General features: G+C 44.8%; 1 protein-coding gene across 1 annotated transcript in view; it reads left to right on the forward strand.

The window, feature by feature from the left end:
• Positions 1-24,498, forward strand: part of LOC147697921 (cullin-4A) — a 625,511-nt gene that overhangs the window by 23,796 nt on the left and 577,217 nt on the right. The gene's annotated exons all lie outside the window — the stretch shown is intronic.

Consider the following 24,498-nt stretch of genomic DNA (forward strand, 5'->3'; position numbering starts at 1 on the left):
GGTTGAGTGTTAATTCAGCATTGAGCCATGTCTTTAACCAGAATAATATAGGGGCCATTCTGATTCTGTCTGTTAGATAGTCTAGGCCCACCTCCCCATGGATCGAGAATGTTGGTGTGGACTGGGGGATGGACAACACAAGTCTCAGGAACTTATTTTCTGCTTTTTGAATTAGCTCCTGTGGCACGTACCCCCATAATGAGGAACCATACATGACTATGGAAATACATTTAGAATCGTAAATCTTTAGAAGAGCCTCCATGGGCCTGGCCCTCAACCTCTTTGAAAAACCCAACAAAGCTGAGGTCGCTCTCACCATTGATAAACTCTTAGCCTTTGTTTGTGGTGCCCACGTGCCCTTCTCGTCAAAAATGACTCCCAAATAGGGAAAGACTGCCACCCTAGACACAAAAAAGGGTATAATTTTTCTCTTGTTTCTGTGTCGGCCCACCACCATAGTATGGGACTTGTTCGCATTGATCTTTAGGTCCAGCTGGTCCATAAAGGCACCAAAAGAATCTAGCGAACGCTGGAGGCCCACCACTGTGCGTGCTATCAGGACAGCGTCGTCCACGTATAGGAGAGCCGGGATCTTTACTTCTCCTACACGCAGAACGTCCCCCTCCACTGCCTCTAGATGTTTTCCCAGGCCGTTTATATAGATGGTAAAGAGGAGGGGGGCCAGGATGCAACCCTGACTCACTCCTCGGATTTGAAATGGCTTGTACACCTTCCCTCCTTCGTGACCCTCACTGAGGCGAAAAAAAGGGCCACTGAGGGGTCTTGTACAGTCTTAGCTTGCTGCTACAAAGAAATTGCATATAAAGTGATCAGGATTGCATTTGTCTAATGTATTCGCTCACAATGAATTTGCCTTGACTGTGTATATGTATGAAATAAGTGACCTTTTAATTGTATATAAATGTTTTATTTCTTTTATTATTTTTAACAAATTGAATAAAGTGTATTTGACTGACTGACTGAGTGGGTGATGTGTTTATTCAATGGGTTCATTCTGGTCATCCCAATTGCGGAGGTGGTTGGATCTGAGAGCTCGCGATGAGTGCACCAGCTTCAGCCTCCGTCTGAGATACCCTGGTCCCTTGCCATTCAGAGCTCTTAAAGACAGGACCAGGGCTTTAAACTGGATGCGGGAGTATACCGGGAGCCAGTGAAGGTTCTTCAAATGCGGGGTAATTAAGTGGTGATAGGGGATGTTACATGTCAGCCTAGCAGCAGCGTTCTGAACAATCTGCAACCGATTAATAAGGTAAGCTGGAGCTCCCACGTATAAGCTGTTCGAATAGTCCAGGTGGGAGGTAATGAGGGCATGAACGATAGTCCTCCTCGAATCCATGGGTAGGTAGGGAAAGATCTTTTTAATCATGCGCAATTTGCCAAAGCATGCAGAGGTGACTTTATGGATTTGGGCCTTACACGACAATTCGTTTTCAATTAAAAACCCCAAATTCCGAGCAGATTTAACGGGGGATGGGGGTGGGGTGGGAGTTAAGCTCGGACGGCCACCACACAGTAGGTAACAGTGGGGCCTTTTGATTGAAGAGCAGCACCTCGGTTTTATCAGTGTTTAGCTTCAGGGTATTAGAAGTCATCCCCGATACAATGTTAGAAAGGCAAGATTTGAAGTTGGATAGGCCGATGTCAGAGTGATCTCTAAATGAAAACACTAGCTGAGTATCATCAGCATAGGAGTACACTCTGACCCCACAGGCCTCTATTACCCTCGTCAGAGGTGATAGATAAACATTGAAGAAAATGGGGCTAAGTGCCGACCCCTGAGGGACTCCAGAGCTAAGGTTTTTTTTAATCTTTTGAGAGAAAGGGCCGACACCAGACCTGCTGCGTTCTACCCGTTAGGAATGATCTTATCCATGCCAGGGGAGTATCTCGCATCCCTATGTTATGTTATGGAGTCTATCCAGCAAGATGGTATCGAAGGCCGCGGACAGATCGAGAAGCACCAGCATGGCTACCTCGCCTCTGTCCACGCTCTTACGAATAGTCTCGTATTATACCCGGATCTAAATCCGGATTGCGAGTCATGGAAGAGTTTTCTAGACTCAAAGTAGTCGGCCAGCTGTTCTTGCAAGACTTTTTCCAATACCTTGGCTGGTTTGGGGAGGAGTGATATAGGCCGATAGTTGCTGAATATTGCAGGATCAGCCTCGGCCTTTTTTAGGATGGGGATCAGCATGGCCTGCTTCCATATTGTGGGAAATTGACGTGATGATAGTGAGGAGTTCCAAATAGAGATTAAAGGGGCGGCAATGACAGGGGCAAGGGTAGTGAACACCTGGGCAGGAACCAGGTCTAGAGGCGATCCTGATTTGCACAGCTGTATTTTCAGCAGGGCAGTATCCAGTGAGATTGCTTTAAAGGCACGGATTTTTTTTTCGCAGGGGGTGGTAGTGTCCTGAATAGGACTCCCTTCTTGAGTCACCTCGGTCTGTTTAAAAGAGGAGAAAATGTCAATAATTTTATCAACATTCTTGTATAATAGCTTCCTTTTCAGGTTATAATATTTAGTGTGTTAAGCATTTCTAATCAAGTTAGGCTTTCAGCAGTGGTACTTTATGTATTTAAGGCCGAGTACACGTAAATATGTTAGCTTTGTGAATTTTGTCACATTTTAAATGCATTTTCTTTTATTTAATCTTGTACGTTAATACTATACATTCATTTTAAGCTATATTAATTTGTGTTTTCATTAAAACACTTTCCCAATGGCTTCACTGGCAGTATCCCATCCCCTCCTATAAAATGGCTGTAGTAGCGCGGATGCGTATCCTATAAAAGCAGTCATTTTTGCTTATTTTAATCAAAGCACTTTGCTTTTATTTTAAGCTTTTGGGTGGGTGGGAATCTTTTAAGTGGCTGGAATTTGTATGTGTTTGTTGACTGAGGCACATTAAGAGATTAGTATTGCCAAAGGAAATCTGATGGGGGGAGGGCTGTCTGAGGAAATCATGCAACGGACCAAACAACTAAAGGAATTTCGGCCATTTTTTCTCTGTTGGAGCCACATTGTTGGGCACCATTTTGAGTTCGCGCTCTAGTGGCTTCTCTGACGGCGCATCATCCCATCTTTGTCTGCCCATAAAATGGTGGCAGGAATGCGGATATGCCGCTGGCGGGCCAAAGATAAGCCTGCCTGCACCCGTCCGTGTCCCAAACTGCACCCCATTTAGATAAGGCATGTAAGGTTTATAGTAAGGAGGCCTTGCTATCACTACGGAATAACATATACAGGGCTCCTCTTTCAGATTGGGGAAAGTGTAAATGCTTTAGTTGGCCAATCATGGCAGTCAACGCTGCCTACGGACATGCAGCGACCCTCTTAAGATGCCTGCAAGGTCAAGGTAAAGGACGATAGGACACCCATAGGGGAGAAGGTACGTTCTACTAGTCACCTAAGAGCATGAGTAATTAATGCCAGGTCCCTAGTCAAACATAAATTGGACATTTAGGAGCTGTTAGACAGAAATTACTGGGATGTTTTATTTATCATGGAGAAATGGATGAATGATGTATCAGAACCAGGCATCACACTTGCCTGCCCGGAAGGTTACAAGATGGTTTCTCTTAAAAGGGAAAATCAAGTTGGGTGGGGTGTGACGATGATCCATAGTTCCAGTTTTAACTGTTCTACAAGAAAGATGGATGACATAGAAAAGCAGAAGGTGTGTCCTTTCCTTGAAAGTATCTAACAATCTCTTTCCCTGAGGCATTCTTATAGAGCCTCCTGAAGATTTACTGACCAAAGCAGTAGCCGTTTGAATTTTCAATATTCAAATTTTACAGTATTTAGGGACTTAAATGTATATTTGGAGGAGCTTAATTATGGGCCATACAGCCGAGGGAAGCCATGGAAGATTTTAATCTTCCTCTTCTAGACAGACGTCCTACACCACTAAACGGGCATACTCGAATTTGCCCAGTTTGGTTTGTGATCTTGTGAAAACAGGAAGTCACTGAAATCTGGGCAGAGGCTTTCACAATACAAATTGATAATGCTGGTAAAGAGGGCAATAATTCCATAGCTATCTTTCAGATAGTAAAGACATTCCTCTCTCCAGCTGGTACTCAACCAAATGTGAAGGTCTCCCAAACTTTGTGACAATCTTTCAATTTACTTTCAGTAGATATTGAATATTTATTTTAATATGGCCGCTGATAACATTGTTCCTGATTCTTTCCGTCTCCTGAAAGTCCCGCTACCCTCAGAAATACCAGATGACAGAATTTGAGGTGATTTCCTAGGTGGAGTCCGAAAAAGTGCTCCTATGGCTAAATCGGGAATTCTGCTTGGTCCCTGCCCAACAATGATTTTAAAACTGGCAGTGTCAAAGGTAAATAAATAGATGAGCATGCTTTTTAATCAGTGTTTAAATTCAGGCACCTTTCCTAAATCATAAAAAAAGGCATTAGTGCTTCCTTTGTTAAAAAAATAAAGTACACATGGATGCTACCTGTTTGAGTAATTACAGACCAATCTCTCTCCTGCCTGCCTTGGGAAAAAATGCTGATTCAGATTTCCCAATTCATAGAAGGTATTGTTTTTCTGCACTATACCCAGCCAGGTGTTCATGAGGGTTTTAGCATTGAGGCTGCCCTCATAAAGATGGTATAATTTGTTAAATCCAGCTTGGATACAGGTAAAAAAAGCAGTGGTCATCCTTTTGGACCTCTCCGCCGCATTTGATACAGTGTCACATGAGAGCCTTTTGGACCAGCTGAGGGCTGTAGGCATAACAGGCTCTGCAAATCATACTTGTGAGGCAGGGAGCAAATAGTGCATCTTAAACTGTTTACCTCATGCTTCAAGAAGATAAGTTGTGGGGAGCTCTACATTAGTCAACGTTTACTTGACACCTTTGGGTAAGATAGTAAAACACTGGAGCTTTGAACTTGTTTTGTATGCTGATGATACCCAGCTGATGCTATCCTTTCAGCAAATGGATAACTCAGTGGTGTAAAATCCATACAGTTGTCTGACCTCGCTAGTAAAGTGAATGTAACATAGCTACCTGAAGCTGAATTCAGACAAATCAGAAATCTTTGGAGATACTGGCTCCCCAGATTCCAGACTGCTAAGGCCAGAAAATGTGGGGCCTCCCCCAGTACCCAAAGGAGAATTGAGGAATTTGTTTTTTTTTATAATCAAATATTTAAACCACAAGTAGGGGCAATCGCAGCTTTATCATGCCTTACTGAAATCACTTAAGAAGATTTTCACTTTTCTACGTCGCCACACACACAAAATAGTTGTTCATGCTATGCACACTGCGATACTGGACCTTTATTTGAGTTAAATGGCTGTGCAATTTAGCAAGTTACAAGTGGTCCAAAATGCGCACTTAACCCTTAACTGTCCTAGTAGGCAATCTGCCATGACAAATCTTAACATACTTCATTTGTTCCTGATTCAACAGTGGGTAATTACCCACAGAGCTCTGCACCAAGCAGGGCCTCTCTATTTACAAAGGAGATTTAAGAATTCCGACCCTAGTAGGGCGCTACGTTCTTCTCACAAGTGGCTTGTGTGCATCCCCAGGATTTCAAGGACTGGCTAGGAAGTCGGTCCTTTTCCTATCTAGCAGCAAAAAATTAGAACCTACTCCCTAAAGTACAGAGCGATCTAGACGTGGAAAGGCTTTGAAGTCAGAACTGAAAACATACCATACTCCTTTTTGCTCTACAGGTTTTTCGAGCACCGGAAGGCTTTTTGAGAAGCAGCTGTGCGCTGTACAAATTAATTCACTTATTTATTTGGGTCTCGCCGGAGGCAATCTGCATGCGCTCTCTCTTCAACATCTATTGTATCTTGAACCTAAAAAGGACACTACTGCACTCTACACCACTCCACACGATCACACTCTAGTCTGCGTCACTCCATGCCTCTCTACTCTGCCACCCTATTGAACTCCACTCTATTGAACTCCACTCTGCTGCACTCCACACTGTCACTCCGCTCTGACACACTACTCCACGCCACTCTACTCCACTCTGTGCTGCTCCACTCTAACACTCTATTCCACTCCACTCTTCTCTGTTTCACTCCACTCTTCTCTGCGTCACTCCACTCTTCTCTGCGTCACTCCACTCTTCTCTGCGTCACTCCACTCTTCTCTGCGTCACTCCACTCTTCTCTGCGTCACTCCACTCTTCTCTGCGTCACTCCACTCTTCTCTGCGTCACTCCACTCTTCTCTACGTCACTCTACTCTTCTCTGCGTCACTCCACTCTTCTCTGCGTCACTCCACTCTTCTCTGCGTCACTCCACTCTTCTCTGCGTCACTTCTCTGCGTCACTCTACTCTGCGCCACTCTACTCTGTCATGCCACTCTTCTCTGCGTCATTCCACTCTTCTCTGCGTCATTCCACTCTTCTCTGCGCCACTCCCCTCTTCACTGCGTCACTCCACTCTTCACTGCGTCACTCCACTCTTCACTGCGTCACTCCACTCTTCACTGCGTCACTCCACTCTTCACTGCGTCACTCCACTCCTCACTGCGTCACTCCACTCTACTCTGCGTCACTCCACTCTACTCTGCGTCACTCCACTCTACGTCACTCCACTCTACTCTGCGTCACTCCACTCTACTCTGCGTCACTCCACTCTACTCTGCGTCACTCCACTCTACGTCACTCCACTCTACGTCACTCCACTCTACGTCACTCCACTCTGCGTCACTCCACTCCACTCTGCGTCACTCCACTCCACTCTGCGTCACTCCACTCTGCGTCACTCCACTCTGCGTCACTCCACTCTGCGTCACTCCACTCTGCGTCCCTCCACTCTGCGTCCCTCCACCCTGCGTCCCTCCACCCTGCGTCCCTCCACCCTGCGTCCCTCCACCCTGCGTCCCTCCACCCTGCGTCCCTCCACCCTGCGTCCCTCCACCCTGCGTCCCTCCACCCTGCGTCCCTCCACCCTGCGTCCCGCCACCCTGCGTCCCGCCACCCTGCGTCCCGCCACCCTGCGTCCCTCCACCCTGCGTCCCTCCACCCTGCGTCCCTCCACCCTGCGTCCCTCCACCCTGCGTCCCTCCACCCTGCGTCCCTCCACCCTGCGTCCCTCCACCCTGCGTCCCTCCACCCTGCGTCCCTCCACCCTGCGTCCCTCCACCCTGCGTCCCTCCACTTTATGCCACTTCACTCTGCGTCACTCCACTCTTCTCTGCGTCACTTCACTCTGTGTCACTCCACTCTTCTCTGCGTCACTCCACTCTTCTCTGCGTCACTCCACTCTTCTCTGCGTCACTCCACTCTGCGTCACTCCACTCTGCGTCACTCCACTCTGCGTCACTCCACTCTGCGTCACTCCACTCTGCGTCACTCCACTCTGCGTCACTCCACTCTGCGTCACTCCACTCTGCGTCACTCCACTCTGCGTCACTCCACTCTGCGTCACTCCACTCTGCGTCACTCCACTCTGCGTCACTCCACTCTGCGTCACTCCACTCTGCGTCACTCCACTCTGCGTCACTCCACTCTGCGTCACTCCACTCTGCGTCACTCCACTCTGCGTCACTCCACTCTGCGTCACTCCACTCTGCGTCACTCCACTCCGCGTCACTCCACTCCACTCTGCGTTACTCCACTCTTCTCTGCGTCACTCCACTCTTCTCTGCGTCACTCCACTCTTCTCTGCGTCATTCCACTCTTCTCTGCGTCACTCCACTCTTCTCTGCGTCACTCTTCTCTGCGTCACTCTTCTCTGCGTCGCTCTTCTCTGCGTCGCTCTTCTCTGCGTCGCTCTTCTCTGCGTCGCTCTTCTCTGCGTCGCTCTTCTCTGCGTCGCTCTTCTCTGCGTCGCTCTTCTCTGCGTCGCTCTTCTCTGCGTCACTCTACTCTGCGTCACTCTACTCTGCGTCACTCTACTCTGCGTCACTCTACTCTGCGTCACTCTACTCTGCGTCACTCTACGTCACTCTACTCTGCGTCACTTCACTCTGCGTCACTTCACTCTGCGTCACTTCACTCTGCGTCACTCTATGCCACTCCACTCTGACAGTCTACTCCATGCCACTCTATGCTGCTCCCCTCTGACATTCTACTCTATGCCCTCCACTGTATCAAACGCCACACTGTTCCAGTCTCCTCCGTTCCCTGCTGCTCCAATCGACTCTACTCTACTGTACCACTCTTCACTGCTTTACAACAATCTCCTACAGTCTACTGAACGCTACTTGTAGGAAGGTGTATACCTGACTATGGTTACCCCAGATTTTTTGCCTTGTGTTTAGCTGGTTTTCGGCTTAGTTTGCCTGGTTCCCTGCTTATCAGGGCCCCAGGCTATCTGCTCTCTCCTTAAAATGGATTCCATGTACCCTAGGTGCATATCTAAATTGGCTTGGGTCACCTTATCAGCCCCTGTACAAAGCACTATAGGTGCCCAGGGCATAGGTGCATCCAAGGCCTACCAGCGGCTGCAGCATATCTTTTGCCTCCCCTGGCTGGCTATCCAAAATTGACACAACTGGCTGATCACTCAGCTGGGGCAAGGTGGTGTAATCACCCCTTGCTTAGATATAGTATGCCTATATCTAAACCTATCTGGACACACATATACCTATAAGTCACTCCTATGGCAGGCCTTAACAATCCTGGAGGCAGAGTGCTTGGTTTTATGTGAGATGGTGCTCTAGCATGAGCTGAGCCTGTCTGCAGTTGTCGAGACCAATTCCCTTAGCTGTTCCGGGATAATGCCAAACCATATACTATTAAGTGCATTATAATCCTCGCGGTTATATGTTAACTTTGGTTTGGCTTTATCAAAACATGTCGTGTAAGGTGTCATATGATTTGGAATACTATCCCCTCGACAGTCCTGTCGACGGGGATAGCATTCCACCCCTCTAGAGGGAGAAGACATGTTACTTTACTAAAACGCGGTTGATTTTTAAAAGAGCCTCAGCATCACAAAATGGACGCTTCTGCCACAGACACGAGTCTGACCTCCTGCTGCTGACCGAAACTCAGCAGAGGAGGCCTGGACAAAGGGTTTCCTGTTGCAGGGAGGTGTTACACCACCCCAGACAGGAGATAGTGGATTGTAGCAGGGAGGTTTGAAAGAAACCAGACAGTGCCTGGGGAGCACAAGGCTTCCCCTTGCATAATCCGGTCAAACCGGTTCTGGGGCTCACCAGCCCCAGTCCCAGCGCGACCCTGGACAAAGGGAAAGGGGTGTATCCACCCCCTTCCTGGGTCCCACCCATAGGAGGGACCTAGCAGGATATCCAGCCCACCAGATTGGTATAAGAGTGGGAGCAATGCCCAAGCATTCAGATAATCCTGACTGAAACATATGAAACGAAACTCTGGACCCTTCGACATCCTACTCTACGTAGAATACTGAAGAATCTCCCTTGTGGTCAAGGAGTGACCACCCTGTGCAAACAGGCACCATCCAGCACCTCGACGCTTGCTTTGTTGCAGTTCCCGCCGGAACTCGAGCGAGTTCGACAAGACCAAGCGTGCCTGCCTTCTAACAGCCCGATTCACAGTCCCTGCAGAGCTGAGACCCGTGGAGGCGACCGGAAGCGTGGGGCCCGCCATCTTGGAAAGTCCACGAGACGCTGACCTTGCAGCCCACGAGTGACCCTCGAAGCTGTACACCGGGGTTTGAGAAGCCCCAGCCCTGAGCCTCTCTTGCACCGAAGCTCGCCCCTCCACGCTCGACGAGTGCTGCGTGGGGCCCTTCTGCATCTTTTGGCTCAACGCGTTGGCCCGGTCACTTGCCCGTTGACTTGTGGCCCCTGTGCCGACGAACCTTGAAATTCGACTTGTGAATCTGGTTGCTCCAGACTTGCACCAGCTCCTCTGAAAAGGAGCACCCGCTCTGACCCTCCTGGTCCGAGTACAACGCCATCTTCGAATCCTGCGTAGGTTGCCCTTGCCAAGGGTTGTTTGCTCCAATCCGGAAGCCGACACCGCCGACAGCGAGAGCCTGCGTGGGACAGCTCGTGATCCACTCCTGGACATCCTCGGTGCCCCAGAGTCCACGTGGCAGCGGAGAGAAGCGACCCGTCAGCGACCTGAAAGCGCCCGACATTGCCTGGTTCCTTCTGGTTCCACCCATGTCACTGCTGAGTGACCCAGACTCTGTCCCCTCTGCTTTCAGATCATCTTTAACTTCGATCCACCCTTGGATCACACCGGACACTTCTCGTCTCGACGCCTGCAGCATCTTCAGCTCCAAGCACCAGCAACCTGCGTGACAAAACCCGACACTACTTCGCACCTGTGCACCCGCTTCCTGTGGGTGAGGTAACTCAGCAACGCCGGTGTTCCCACACTGGTACACACCTCTAGTGTATGTGTCTTAAGTTTCGTCCTTCTAGGTTGAGCGGAAGTATTCTTAAACAGTAACTTTATAACTTTTACGCACCATTGACTTTGCATTGGTGTATGCCTGTGCTTTAAGCGCTGCACCCGACTCCCGCGGGCTTTTCCCGACTTCAGCATTGCTAGTCCTGACTGGTCCCAGCGATTCCCTAGGCCCTAGGCCTAACCACTGTTCGATTGGTATCTCTTATACCACTTTCTTAATATATGGTTTGAGTGGCCACCCGCCCTCATCCATAATTGTGCAACTTTGTATGTTTAACTGTGCTTTTGTTTAAACGCTTGTGCTTCTAGACTCATAAAGAGTATAGAGGATTATTCTAGTAATAAATACATATATTTTTATAATATATAACTTGTGTGGTGTCCTTTCATTTGATATTACAGGATTGTGATTGGTAAAACAGCTCGCTTAACACGACCTCTTGAGTTAAGCCTTTAAAGGCTGCTTAGTCCATGCTACCCTTAGGATAGCTTGTCTATAAGGTTGACTTACAACCAGACACCATAAGGGATTGTTTGGACTGATACAAGTTGATTTTAGAATTGGAAACATCATGTTCGAGGCATATGGGCTGCAGATGGTACATTATGAATAGATCGCCATCTGGTGTTGGGCTCGGATGATTGCACTTTGTTTTTCTCTTGGAGAGTCTTTTGTATCTTGGTGACTCCTCCCTTAGTTGGTAGTGCGCATGGGCATCGGCTCCATCCTTAGATTGTTTTTTTCCGCCATCGGGTTCGGATGAAGATCGAGACGCTCCAGATGAACTTCTGAAGAAAGTGATTTTTCGGCGCGTATTCCCTTTCCAATTCGACGGTATTGTTAGCGAACGCGTTCTTTTCCATTCCGACGCGTTACAAATTCAAAATAGAAGAGAAAAACTTGGATCTACGTCGAGGAACAGGAGACCTTTCTCGGCGCAGTCAAGCCCGGAGTCCATGGAAAGGACTCCATTCAAAAAATGTCCATCGTGTGGTGCTAAGTTCCCACACAAGGACCTACACGAGGTGTGCAACCTCTGTTTATCGCCTGAACACGAATCCAGGGACTGCGAAGCCTGCGCAGCATTCTCCTCCAAGCTAACGATCAGAAATCGTCGAGCTCGAAGACACGAGGCTTCCAGAATGCAGGCGGAGGCGATCCCGGAGCTGTTCGGAGACGAACAAATCGAGGAAGAAGAGGACCAGTCGGGGTCGGAAGGGGACCAGTCGGAGGTTGAAGAACTCTTCGAGCAACAAACCGTGAGTGACGACGTCCCCTTACCGAAAAACCGACCCCGTGCGGTAACGACCCCGCCCTCGGGCCCGGTCAAATCGCTGAAAAAAGTTTCCGACGCCCCGCCTTCGGGCCCGGCAACGAAACCGAAACTGAAACCGAAACACTCGGAATCCCACCACGTCGGATCCGATAAAAGGGCGTCATCGACTTCGACACCGAGGCGGCATACAAAGGAGAGCTCGGTATCGAAACATTCCATGTCGAAAAAGAAATATGATGTATCGCCCAAAAGACACTCGATACCCAAAAAGTCGGAATCGGGCAGACATTCGGTGTCGAAAACAGAAAGATCTGAGGATCGAAAACAAAAACAGCTCTCGGAACCAGGACCCTCGGTACCGATTCAAGAGCAACAAACAGATCCCAAGCAAAAGATCTTGTTTATTGACCCACAAACTGGGAAAGTGGTCACGAAGAAGAGAAAGAGTGAACAGTCAGAAGATAAACCTCTTCCTCCAAAAAAGAGAACAATGGGGACGAACATAACTCCTCCTGCTTCTCCTCGTCCTAGAGACACACCCTTTTCTCCTATTCCTCACAATAGGCCACATATTCCTACACCCTCCACACCAAGACCAGCTACACCTCAGTCAGATGTAGACAGTGATATAGGGGAGGGAGAACCTCAAGGGGATGACGAATCTATCCAGGATGAGGAAGATCCATGGGAAAATTACGATGTAGGGTCAGATGAGGACAACGACCCAGAGCTATACCCCTCAAAGCCTTCACCACCTGATGATAACACAGGTTTTGTGCAGCTCATTAATAGGGCAGCAAAATATCACAAACTAGATATGCACACAGAACCTCAGATAGAGGATTTCTTGTTAGAGACTCTACCTAGTGCACAGAGAACATCAGGTACTCTTCCTATGCTAAAGGGTCTTCTCACTCACACAGAAGAAATATTCGAAAACCCAGTGAGAGCCAGGGTGTTAAACCCAAGAATCGATAAAAAATATAAAGCGGCTCCAAAGGACCCAATATTTATTAGAGGGCATGTACCTCTAGACTCGCTGGTGGTCTCAAACGCTCGTAAGAGAGCAAACTCATTATCTACAGGAGAGGCTCCTCCACCAGATAAAGAGTCGAAGTTAATAGATGCATCAGGCAAGAGAGTAGCATCACAGGCAGCAAATAGCTGGCGTATAGCTAATACACAAGCTCTACTCGCACGTTACGACAGGGCACATTACGATGAGTTAGAAAAACTTCTCACACATCTTCCAAAAGAACATCAGAAGAAGGCAGACCAATTAATTCAGGAAGGTAAAATAATAACTAATACTTCCATTAAGTGTGCGTTAGACGCAGCAGACACTGCAGCAAGGTCTATTAACACTAGTGTCATGCTAAGAAGGCACGCATGGCTCAGAATCTCAGGATTCAAACAAGAAGTTCAAACAGCCCTACTGAACAGACCATTTGATCAGAAGACATTGTTCGGTTCAAGTACAGACGAGACATTAGAAAAGATGAAAAAGGATACAGAAACGGCTAAGTCAATGGGAGCATTGCAACAGCCAACGCACAGAGGTTCCTTTCGTAGATCCACCTATAGAGGGGGCTCAAAAAACACAGGAACAAATCAGCAATCCACATCTTTCACACCAACATCACCCAGAGGTAATTCAAGAGGTAATTACAGAGGTAACAACAATAAGGGTAGAGGCCGCGGAAATAATAACAACCGCAACGCCTCAACACCAAAACAGTGACTTCATAGATCTCCCCCCAGACCACATAACACCGGTCGGGGGACGTCTATCACAGTTCCTACCTGTCTGGGAAGACATCACGTCAGACAAGTGGGTGAGACAAATTATCCAACATGGTTATTGCCTAGAACTCACAGCTACCCCACCAAACATCCCCCCCAAACAGCGCCCAATGAGTCAGGATCATCTGACATTGTTAAGAGAAGAAGTGCTAGCACTTCTACAAAAGCATGCAATAGAGAAGGTCCCAAAGGATCAACAAGGAACAGGAGTATACTCTCTATACTTCCTGATCCCCAAAAAGGACGGGTCCCTACGACCAATATTAGACCTCAGACCTCTCAATGCTTACATAAATTCGGAGCACTTCCACATGGTCACGCTCCAACAAGTACTCCCTTTACTGAAGAAAGGGGACTTTCTAAGGTTTGTGTTAGAAGGACAACACTACCAGTTCAAGGTCCTTCCGTTCGGTGTCACAACAGCACCGAGAGTTTTCACAAAATGCCTAGCTGTGGTGGCAGCACACCTAAGAAGACAACAAATACATGTCTTCCCATACTTGGACGATTGGCTAATAAAGGCCAAATCCAAGGAAGAATGTCTTCACAACACACAGAAGACAATTCAACTGCTGCACCACCTAGGGTTTACGGTGAACTACAAAAAATCACACCTGCAACCAAACCAGATCCAGCAATACCTGGGGGCTACAGTAGACACAGAAAAGGCAATAGCATACCCCAACCCAATCAGAGTACAGTCAATGGTCGGGTTAATACAAAAATTTCAACCACAACACTCACTACCAGCACGAGTGTTTATGCAACTATTAGGCATGATGTCCTCTTGCATACTGCTAATACCACATGCCAGACTACAAATGCGCCCACTACAAGAGTGTCTAGCGACACAGTGGAATCAGGCTCAAGGTCAGATTACAGATCTGGTGTTGGTAAACGACCGGACGTATCGCTCTCTGAAGTGGTGGAACACAGAAAACATTTCCAAAGGACGGTCGTTCCTAGAGCCAGTTCCACAAGTAATAATAACAGCGGACGCATCGCTCTCCGGGTGGGGAGCGCATATGGACAAATACACAGTACAGGGGAAGTGGAGTGCGCAGCAAAAGAAGCTGCACATCAACTACCTAGAACTGTTAGCAATATTTCTAGCACTAAAAGCTTTCCAAATGCAAATAACAAACAAGGCAGTCCTGATCAGAACAGACAACATGACTGCAATGTATTATATTCAAAAACAGGGGGGGACACACTCTCTCCAACTGTCCAAACTAGCACAGGACATATGGAGATGGGCCATTCCTCAAAAAATCTACCTGTTAGCGGAACACCTACCAGGAATTCAAAATCAAATAGCAGACATACTAAGCAGACAGTCAGAACAAGTTCACGAATGGGAACTGCACGACCAAATACTACAGCCATTCTTCCAAAAATGGGGGCAACCAGAGATAGATCTGTTTGCAAATCATCAGAACGCAAAATGCAAACAATTCGCATCCAGGTACCCACACCAAAGGTCCCAGGGCAATGCACTGTGGATAAATTGGTCCAACAAATTTGCTTACGCGTTCCCTCCTCTACCACTAATTCCATTACTGGTGAGGAAACTGCAGCAACACTCAATGACAATGATACTAGTGGCACCCACGTGGGCAAGACAGCCGTGGTTCACCACGCTGCTACAACTCTCACAAGTACCACATCAAAAGCTAAGGTTATTACCCATGCATCTTACACAGAACCATGGAGAAATAATGCACCCAGATCCCAAACAACTGAACCTAGCGATCTGGCTCCTGAGGTCATAGAGTTTGGGTATTTAGATTTACCACCAGAATGCATGGAAATCATTAAACAGGCAAGACGTCCTACCACCAGAGCATGCTATGCAGCAAAATGGAAGAGGTTTGCTATACACTGTAACAGTAAGCACATCAACCCTCTGGACGCATCCACTAAACAAATCATTTGCTATTTATTACACTTACAACAATGTAATCTAGCATATACATCTATTAGGGTTCATCTAGCAGCCATAGCGGCGTACCTACAAAACAGACAACACCTGTCATTGTTTAAAGTACCAGCAATTAAAGCTTTCATGGAAGGACTCAAAAGAGTCATCCCACCAAGAAGACCACCTTCCCCAGTCTGGAATCTCAACATAGTGCTTACCAGACTAATGGGGCCACCCTTTGAACCTATGCATAGGTGTGAAATACAATTCCTCACATGGAAGGTGGCCTTCCTCATAGCTATCACGTCACTTAGAAGAGTAAGTGAACTGCAGGCTTTTACGATTCAAGAACCATTTATGCAACTACACCAAAATAAAGTGGTTCTTAGAACAAACCCAAAATTCTTACCAAAGGTTATTTCAGCATTCCACATCAATCAGTCAGTGGAATTACCGGTTTTCTTTCCAAAACCACAAACAGTAGCGGAAAGAGCCCTACATACACTGGATGTTAGGAGGGCCATATTGTACTATATAGAGAGAACACAAACTTTCAGAAAGACAAAACAGCTATTTGTTGCGTTTTCTCCCACACATAAAGGCAATCCCATCTCCAAAGCGGGCATTGCCAGATGGATTGTAAAATGCATTCAAATATGCTACTTAAAAGCAAAGAGAACATTAACTGTTCCTCCTAGAGCTCACTCTACACGTAAACTAGGAGCATCTATGGCATTTCTGGGAAACATTCCACTAGATGACATATGCAAAGCGGCTACCTGGGTTACACCGCACACTTTCACAAAACACTATTGTGTAGATGTGCACACAACACAACAAGCTAGAGTGGGACAAGCAGTATTAAAAACATTGTTTCAGACAGTTGCAACAGACACGGGCGACCACCGCTAGGGAGAGAACTGCTGTATAGTCTATTCATAATGTACCATCTGCAGCCCATATGCCTCGAACGGAATATGCTACTTACCAGTATGCATCTGTTCTTGGCATAGAGGGCTGCAGAGTGGTACATGCCCTCCCAGCCTCCCCGGAAACCTGTGTCTGTTCCAACACTATCTTATTTAGATACACTTACATGGGCACTCTTATCTGTATTCTACTATACTACTCCATCTAACCCTACTATGGCAAAACAATCTAAGGATGGAGCCGATGCCCATGCGCACTACCAACTAAGGGAGGAGTCACCAAGATACAAAAGACTCTCCAAGAGAAAAACAAAGTGCAATCATCCGAGCCCAACACCAGATGGCGATCTATTCATAATGTACCACTCTGCAGCCCTCTATGCCAAGAACAGATGCATACTGGTAAGTAGCATATTCCATATCAGGCCAACTTCTTACACTACTCCACTCCATTATACTCCACTTTACAGCACTGTACTCGACACCATTCTACTATATGACCCTCCACTCTGCTCTACGCTACTCAATGCCACTCTACTCATCCTCTCTACGGCAATTGATCACTCCACTCTATAACACTCTATGCCACTCTTCTGCGACACTCCACTACTCCATGCCACTCTACTCCATACCATGCCTCTCTACTTCACCCTTCTCTACTCCACGCCGTTCTACTCCACGCCATTCTACTCCACGCCACTCTACTGCACTCTATGCTACTTTACTCCTGGCCACTCTACGTCAATCTACTCCTCCGCTCTACAACAGTTCACTCTGCACCACACCACAACACTCCGCTCCGCTCCACTCCACTGTATGGTGCTCCACTTTACTCCACTCTACTATACGCCCCTCCACTCTAATCTATAACACTTCACTCTGCTACTCTAGTCCACTCATCTCTATGACACTATACCCCAGTCTATGCCACGCCACTCTGCAACACTCTATTCCACTCTGCAACATGATACTTCACAACACATTACTCCACTCTGCTCAACTCCACCAACTTTTAACTGCGCTGAACAGCAGCCATGCTGTTGTACAACATGGCTAAAAACATTGCCATAGGCAGTAGCTCTCGAATAGTCTAGTTTTCCCTCCTGGTGCTTGTTATTTTATTACTCAGCTGTAGTGGCAAATGATAGCTGTTGCTCATCACAGTGTAAGTAGTGCTCTCACTGCACCGTGTTGATGATGTCATTAACGTGGATCTGCATCAGGCTTTTTTATTATTATATGCATGATAGGAGGCATCCTTAGTTTTTTCATCTTACGATATGCCACTTATGTAATTGTTAATGAAAACAATAAAAAAAATGTTTAAAAAAATAAGGGATTGTGAACGCCAACTGGGCAGTTAGGAAAACCCCAGCCTAGTGAATCTCCAGTTTAATTTGATTTGTTTGTAAGTTATCCTTGTCACTTGCGCCTCCTACTCCCTTTTAGGAATCTTGTAATTTCTTTGTGTCTAATAAGGGCAGGGTGTCAAAAATTTGATGGAATGGCAGATCCCAAAGGCCAGCAAAGCAACTGAGAACTGTGATAAACCTAGGGAAAAGAGGTGGTGTTTTACTCACATTTTATATAAGCATCCCTATTCCAGTCTATGTATGGATTATAATGTCATTAAAAGACCAGAAAGTAGCCTCTGTAGACAGTGTGTCTCTTGGCATTAAGACAGCTGTCTAGTCACATTTTCATCGTAGCTGGCCAAGTACAACGTGTAGAGGAAAAGCTGTAAATTAGTCTTTTAGGGGTTATTCTCACTTCCATGCGTGGGCTAATGTATTTCAGTGATTACGATTATGAATATAACAACAAAGAAAACAATTGTGGAGAATGTAGTTTCCTTTTGGGAAGGTATTTTAAATCATTTGTTGATTTTACCTAACCAACGGAAATATGAAAAAATTTCAAGTAGTGTGACCTCACTTCAAAGTAACATTTGGTTCAAAGACCAAAGACCAGAAATGTGAAGAAAGATGTTTTGTTACAGCACATAAAACTTCACAAAAGTATTTTTCAGGAAACAAGTACAGTATCAGAAGTCCAGTCAGGAGGCGAAGAGTATGATATAGTCTTATAACCAGCTGCTGAGGGTTATATTGGTTATTAAAGGCCCTGAACCCAAGTTATAGACCCGAGCCACACCCTAAGCCCTCGTTCCACCCACATCCCTCATTCCACCCACTGAGGGTAGAATTTTCTAAATTAAAAATGAATAAACAGAAGGCAAGCATTGGAATGTTGGAGAAGTCCTTTACCAGCAATTATTATCCCTGAGTCACTGAATTGTCTTCAAATGACCTCTCAACGTTCTAATGTTCAAATTTGCTTTAACTTATCGAGAATTCTTAAAGTAATACAAAGAACTGATTCTGAAGGTTTGGGTGATTTTGAATAACAGAAGTTTGTAAGACCTGGTGAAAAATAATTTTCCTTTGTGAATGGGTCTGTCATATGAAACTGTATTTGGGACTGAAAAGGCAATGTGCTGAAAATCTGCCAAGGGACATTGCTTGTCTTTATACCTACCCGAAATTTGAATTAGGTGGATACTTATTGAGATGAAATCTTCAAGAACTCCAGGCCCATATGCAAACCAGTAGCTTTGCTTAAAACAGATACTACCGTTTTGGACCCAAGTACTGTTCTTTGAAACTGTTACGTACGCTTCCATGGTTGTGGAGAGACTTAATCTAGTCCAATATATAAGACAGGAGACCAAGCCAGACAAGCTACTTTGGCTAAAAGCTTTATTTTATGCAGAAGCTAAAACTCACAAAGTGAATTTTACTGGATGTCAGCCAGGGTACCAACTGAAAATGTACTTTGCTCCCAATGATTCAAGTGGGATTTCAACTGTGACATGTTGTCGGTCAACCCTGGCCAACAACCTGTCTTTGGCACGGACGTCTAACAAAACAGTGAAGCAACAAAAATTGGCCTTGTATTTCTCTTTTGTAGACCGCTCATTTGCATTTGGCAGGGATGATATCCAAACTCTTTGGAATTAAATGGAAAGGTGGGGCATTGACTCAATTCTTCTAAGAGGCATCCAATTTCTACATTAAGATGTCTGATTTTACGTTGTCTTGGGAGATGATAAACACATGTAACAATGGCTGAAGCAGGGGTGCATATTGTCATTATTTATGTGCAAGACCCTAAACAATTCCTTAACAAAGTGCATGCCTGTCCTCTAAAGCAGCAATTCCTAACCTGTGGTCCGAGGACCCCTGGGGTCTGCAAAGCCTACTCATGAGGTCCGCGACAGCTCAAACAATTAATTTTAACAGATTAATAACACTTGTCTAATAAGTAACATTAAAACGTTTAAAATATTTTTAAATGTGAAGCAAGTTGAAGCCAAACATTTGTTTGGAACTTTAAATAGATTCATGGGAGCAGTGCAAGTGCATCAAACAGAACATAGTATGGATGATGGGTGGCCTCAATTGAATTTAGAAAAGCTTCAACCTTCCCAATTAACTTTGCCTGTTGATTATTTTTTAATGTGTGAATTAAATCAAATATTTTCATTCTTAGTGTATTTGTATTTTTATGTATTGCTTTGCAGTTCAAATAATCAAAATTGCTTAGGCTGGGGTCCCGGATTCCAATAATGACTCTGTGCCAATACCTGGATTCCAGTAAGGATTCAGTGGGAATCCCCGGATTCAAGGAAAGATTAAGTGGGTGTCCACACAAGTCAAAAGGTTAAGAACTACTCCTCTAAAGCCAAGCAATACTTGCATACAGGATCTGATGTGCGATTCTAATCTGATTTTATTAGTTTTTACTTGGATGTGCCTACAACATAAACCATCATAGTCTGATTACGGAGGCCAGGAAGAAAAGCCTCATTGAAAACTGGCAGTAAAGGGTACCCTCTAATTAGAAGTGCACTTCACCGCGTACTGCTTTATTTTTTTTTATTTTTATTTTATTTTTATTATTCATCATCAGAAAAAACAAAGTATAAACAATTAATTACTTTGACATATATATCTAATACAACAGAAATCATTCAATTACAGCTTAGTCACTTGAAGTAGCAACCGAGATGCAAAACATAATTTGAGTACAATTTCCGAGAAAGAAGAGTTGAAAAATCTAAGCAATTTTAACACTGCCAATTATAATCCTATCAAAATGAGCATGAGTCTAACCCCTTTTTAATACCCATCTAATTTAAGTTTCCATTTTTCAACCAGGACCCATATCCGTTTCCCAAGCTGTCTTGCATTCGCGCCTTTTTTTCATATAAAGCTGTCTCTAGAGTATAGATAGCTAATAATTTTGAGAGCCATTGTTGAAACGAAGGAGGATTAGAGTCTTTCCATAACGTTGCAATACAAAGCCGGCTCAGCGTCATTGCAATAAACAAAAATTCTTGATGGGGTGCATCCTGCCCCTCCCTTACCACCCCAAGACCATAATCTCATTAGTTAATTTAATAGAAATCTCCAATTCCTCTTTAAAGAATTCTTCCATAGCGTGTCTGCCTCCATACTCTGACATCTTGGGCAGAAGATCCCACTCGTTCCCCCCAGCGGGCTATTCTATGCGGTGTATAATATAGTTCATGTAAAGTCTTGTAGTATTGTGCCTGCAGATTTGCAACCTTTAAGATAGTGTTTCCTAACCTAAGCGATTTTTCACCCTCATTCCCGACTAGATTTAATTTAGTTCTCCATTTATCAAATACCTTTCCTCTATCATCCTCGTTATACAGGCATAATGCACCATAAAGTTGAGAGATTGAATATCCCTGCTCATCTCGAACAAGTTCCATCAAGTCGACCCTAGTAAACTTACAGTTACCCGCTTGTTTTCTTTGCAGGACTGATCTTATCTGTAAGTATTTAAAGAAATCTCTCTGATCCAAATTGTATATCTGTTGCGCCCTTTCAAATGTTATTAACCCTGATTGATCTATAATGTCTCCAATTGTTCCGACCCCGAGATTATCCCACCGCCTCATCACTTGATCATGAAATACATCTGGGAGAAGTTTATTCATATATAGAGGGGTATAGAAGTTCATTCTCCCTAATTTAATTTTCTTCCGGATAATTGACCAAACTGAAATGACCGCACCTAACACCTTGAACTTCATTCTTTTATAGTAGTTTAACTCCTTGAATGTAAGAAGTCCCTTATTAGAGTCTAAAACTAGCAGATCATATATATCCGGAATGCCAGCATTGCCCCTCCATATGTCTTTCATATTCCCGCCAAGGAGTCCTTTACAATACTGAAGAACTGAGGCAAAATAATATGTCCTAAAGTCAGGTACTGCAAGGCCCCCCCGTTCTTTAGATAGTGCCAGCATCTTTATGGATCTTCGGGTTCTGCCCTTGGCCCATATGAAGCGATTACAAATCCCCTCTATTTCCTTAAACCACTTATTAGTAAATAATAAAGGAATCGTACGGAATAAATATAAAATCTTGGGCAGAAACTGCATCTTTATAACATTACAGCGGCCTATAACTGTTAAGTGTAGGTTGTCCATCCTGTCTAAGTCTAGTTTTGCCTTTTTGATTATTGGGGTCAAATATTCCTCCACAACCTTAGATAAATCGGATTTTATACTGATGCCCAAATAGACCGCAGACTCTATAACTCTCTCATCGTGTATAGTAACAAATTGATTTACGACTATTTGTGTTTTCTCTTGGTTCAATTTGTACCCTGACAGAAGGCCATATTTTTTCGCCTCATTCTCAATTTCCCCAATTGCTATTATTGGTGTTGGTGATGTGATTGCTAAATCATCTGCGTATCCCCATATTTTGGTCTCATATCCATTCAATACAATTGGGCTGATAATTTTATTTTTTTCTATATATCTAATAAATGAATCAATATAGCAAGCAAAGAGTAGAGGGGAGCAGGGGCATCCTTGCCTAGTCCCACGTTCGATTTTTATTGCCTCACTCAGTTCTCCCCCCACTCTCAGTCTGATGTTCGGATTTTTATGAAGGGCCTTTAATGCTCCTATATATATTTTCCCGAAATTACATTTGTTCATTGTTGCCCACAGAAAACCCCATGAGACCCTATCGAAAGCCTTTTCAGCGTCCAACAATATTAAAGACACAGGGTCTCATGAGGCATTTGTACCGTCCAGCAGCGCAAACACCCTTCTAATATGATCGTCAGTACCCCTCCCCGGTATGAACCCGTGCTGCCAGGGTGAAACTATCTTCCCAATTACCAAACTCAGTCTATTTGCCAACATTTTAGAATAGGCTTTAGTATCACTATTCATTAAGCTGATTGGTCTATATGACCCAGGATCCGTAGAGCTTTTATTCTTTTTTAAAAACACTACCATTGAGGCTTCTCCCCAAGACTCCGGAGGGGCGGCACCATTTTGTATGAGAACCATAAGTTTATAAATGTCTGCTTCTAAGGTCAGAAAGAACTTCTTATAAAACTCTAGCGGTATTGAATCCGGTCCAACTGCTTTCCCTGACGGGAGATCATTAAAAGCTCTGTGTACTTCTTCTAAGGTAAAGTTAATCTCCAGGGAGTGGTTATCCTCCTTTGTTAGCTTATCTAGTGAGGCAGACTCTAAATATTCCTCAATTTCCGCTACATCTGCTTCCCCGTTATCCTGGCTATATAATTTCTTATAAAAATTCTGGAATACAGAGCAAATTTCCTTTGGTGCTTTTACTATTGCCCCTGCCTCCGTAGTCATTTCTGTTATCTGCCCCTGAGTAGCCGCCTGTCGAGTTCTAATCGCTAGGATTCGTCCTATCTGTTCGCTATATTCATGTTGCTCTTCCCTCCTCGCTAGATATTTACCAGCTGATTTTGCGGCATATACTTCACCCACTGCTGCTTTAGCCATAGCTAGTTTTTGCGTTACTTTTGTCATATCTTCTTTCTCTCTTATATTTCTCTTATATTTCTTATCAGTTCTTCCTCTAGTGTTGCTTCTAGACTTATCTTCTTCCGTACTGCTTTATAAAGAAAAACATTTTACTCGTAAAGTCTTGTGGTATATTCTCAATACGTTAATTTATGTAGAATATTTTATTTTTCAGTTTTAATTTAGTCTTGCACAATCAGAACTAAATAATTGAATAATGTATGAAGCCTTAAGACCATGCTGGCACAGGCTGCAGTATTTTATAATACAAAGGGAGTTTCAGGCTAAAGGAAAGTCATTTTTTGTATAACCAAAAGAAAAGCATAATTTGTACTTGTTCAGCACCCATTCAGGTCATGTAAATATAGCAAGTGTTCCATTGCCGAATACTCTCTGCTCTTGTACAAAGGCTGTGTGCAGTCACTGGGGTTGTGGAGCCCTCGAGGGTTGCCTGCCGGGACTCGTCACATGTCCTGCTGGCAGTTTCTGCAGGGCACAGGCGTAGGCCATGCACATGAGGTGTTGGGCTACCACTGGAGTTTAGGCGCAGGGTCTTGTTGCAGGCTACGCACTGTGGGCTACCCCTACTGCATACAGTGTTTAAATAATAAAGGCACCATTGGTTGCTAAGGGAGAAGTGTAGACCTTGACTTCCTCTGCAGTAGGTGTAAAAAACCTCTACTAATAAGCCTTAGAAAGCAATATGCAAATTTGATATTTCACACTGAAAATGTATTGTTTCAGATAAGAACTAAATTTTATGAAGCAATCTTTGAACAAGGTGCTCCTAAAAATATGATGGCACAGTGAAAATGATAGTGAATGAATAGTGCGCAAGTGCTATACATTACGCAAGTATTTACATGGGACTGATAAGGATGTTTTGGTTGTACAAACAACCACTCCCAATGGGAGCGTTGAGATACTAGATCAGTTTAAAAAACAGTCCATTGTAGTAGTTGTCTGTCGACGTTTCAACCCAAAATGCACAATTATATAGAGAAGGGTCATCATCAGGATGGAAAATATACATAGGAGGCACCTGGGAATGACAGAATTTTGTGTCTGTTCAAATTGTAGTTTGTAAGTGTATTGTTACACTAGTAAAGAATGATCATATAACATACTGTGAGACTGTGGCAAAGGATCTCACAATCAAGGATGTTTGTGTCAACCTTTCAGGGAAAACATCATTGTAACTCGCATACGAATAGCAAGCGGCAAAGAACATATTGTGTTCAAAATATTTATATGTTTTCTTGGACATAATAATGCATATCAACTGTGGCCCTTACCAGCTAAGGTGGGGAAACCAGCACT

Source organism: Lissotriton vulgaris, chromosome 8 (genome assembly GCF_964263255.1).
Source record: "Lissotriton vulgaris chromosome 8, aLisVul1.2, whole genome shotgun sequence".
NCBI lineage: Eukaryota > Metazoa > Chordata > Amphibia > Caudata > Salamandridae > Lissotriton > Lissotriton vulgaris.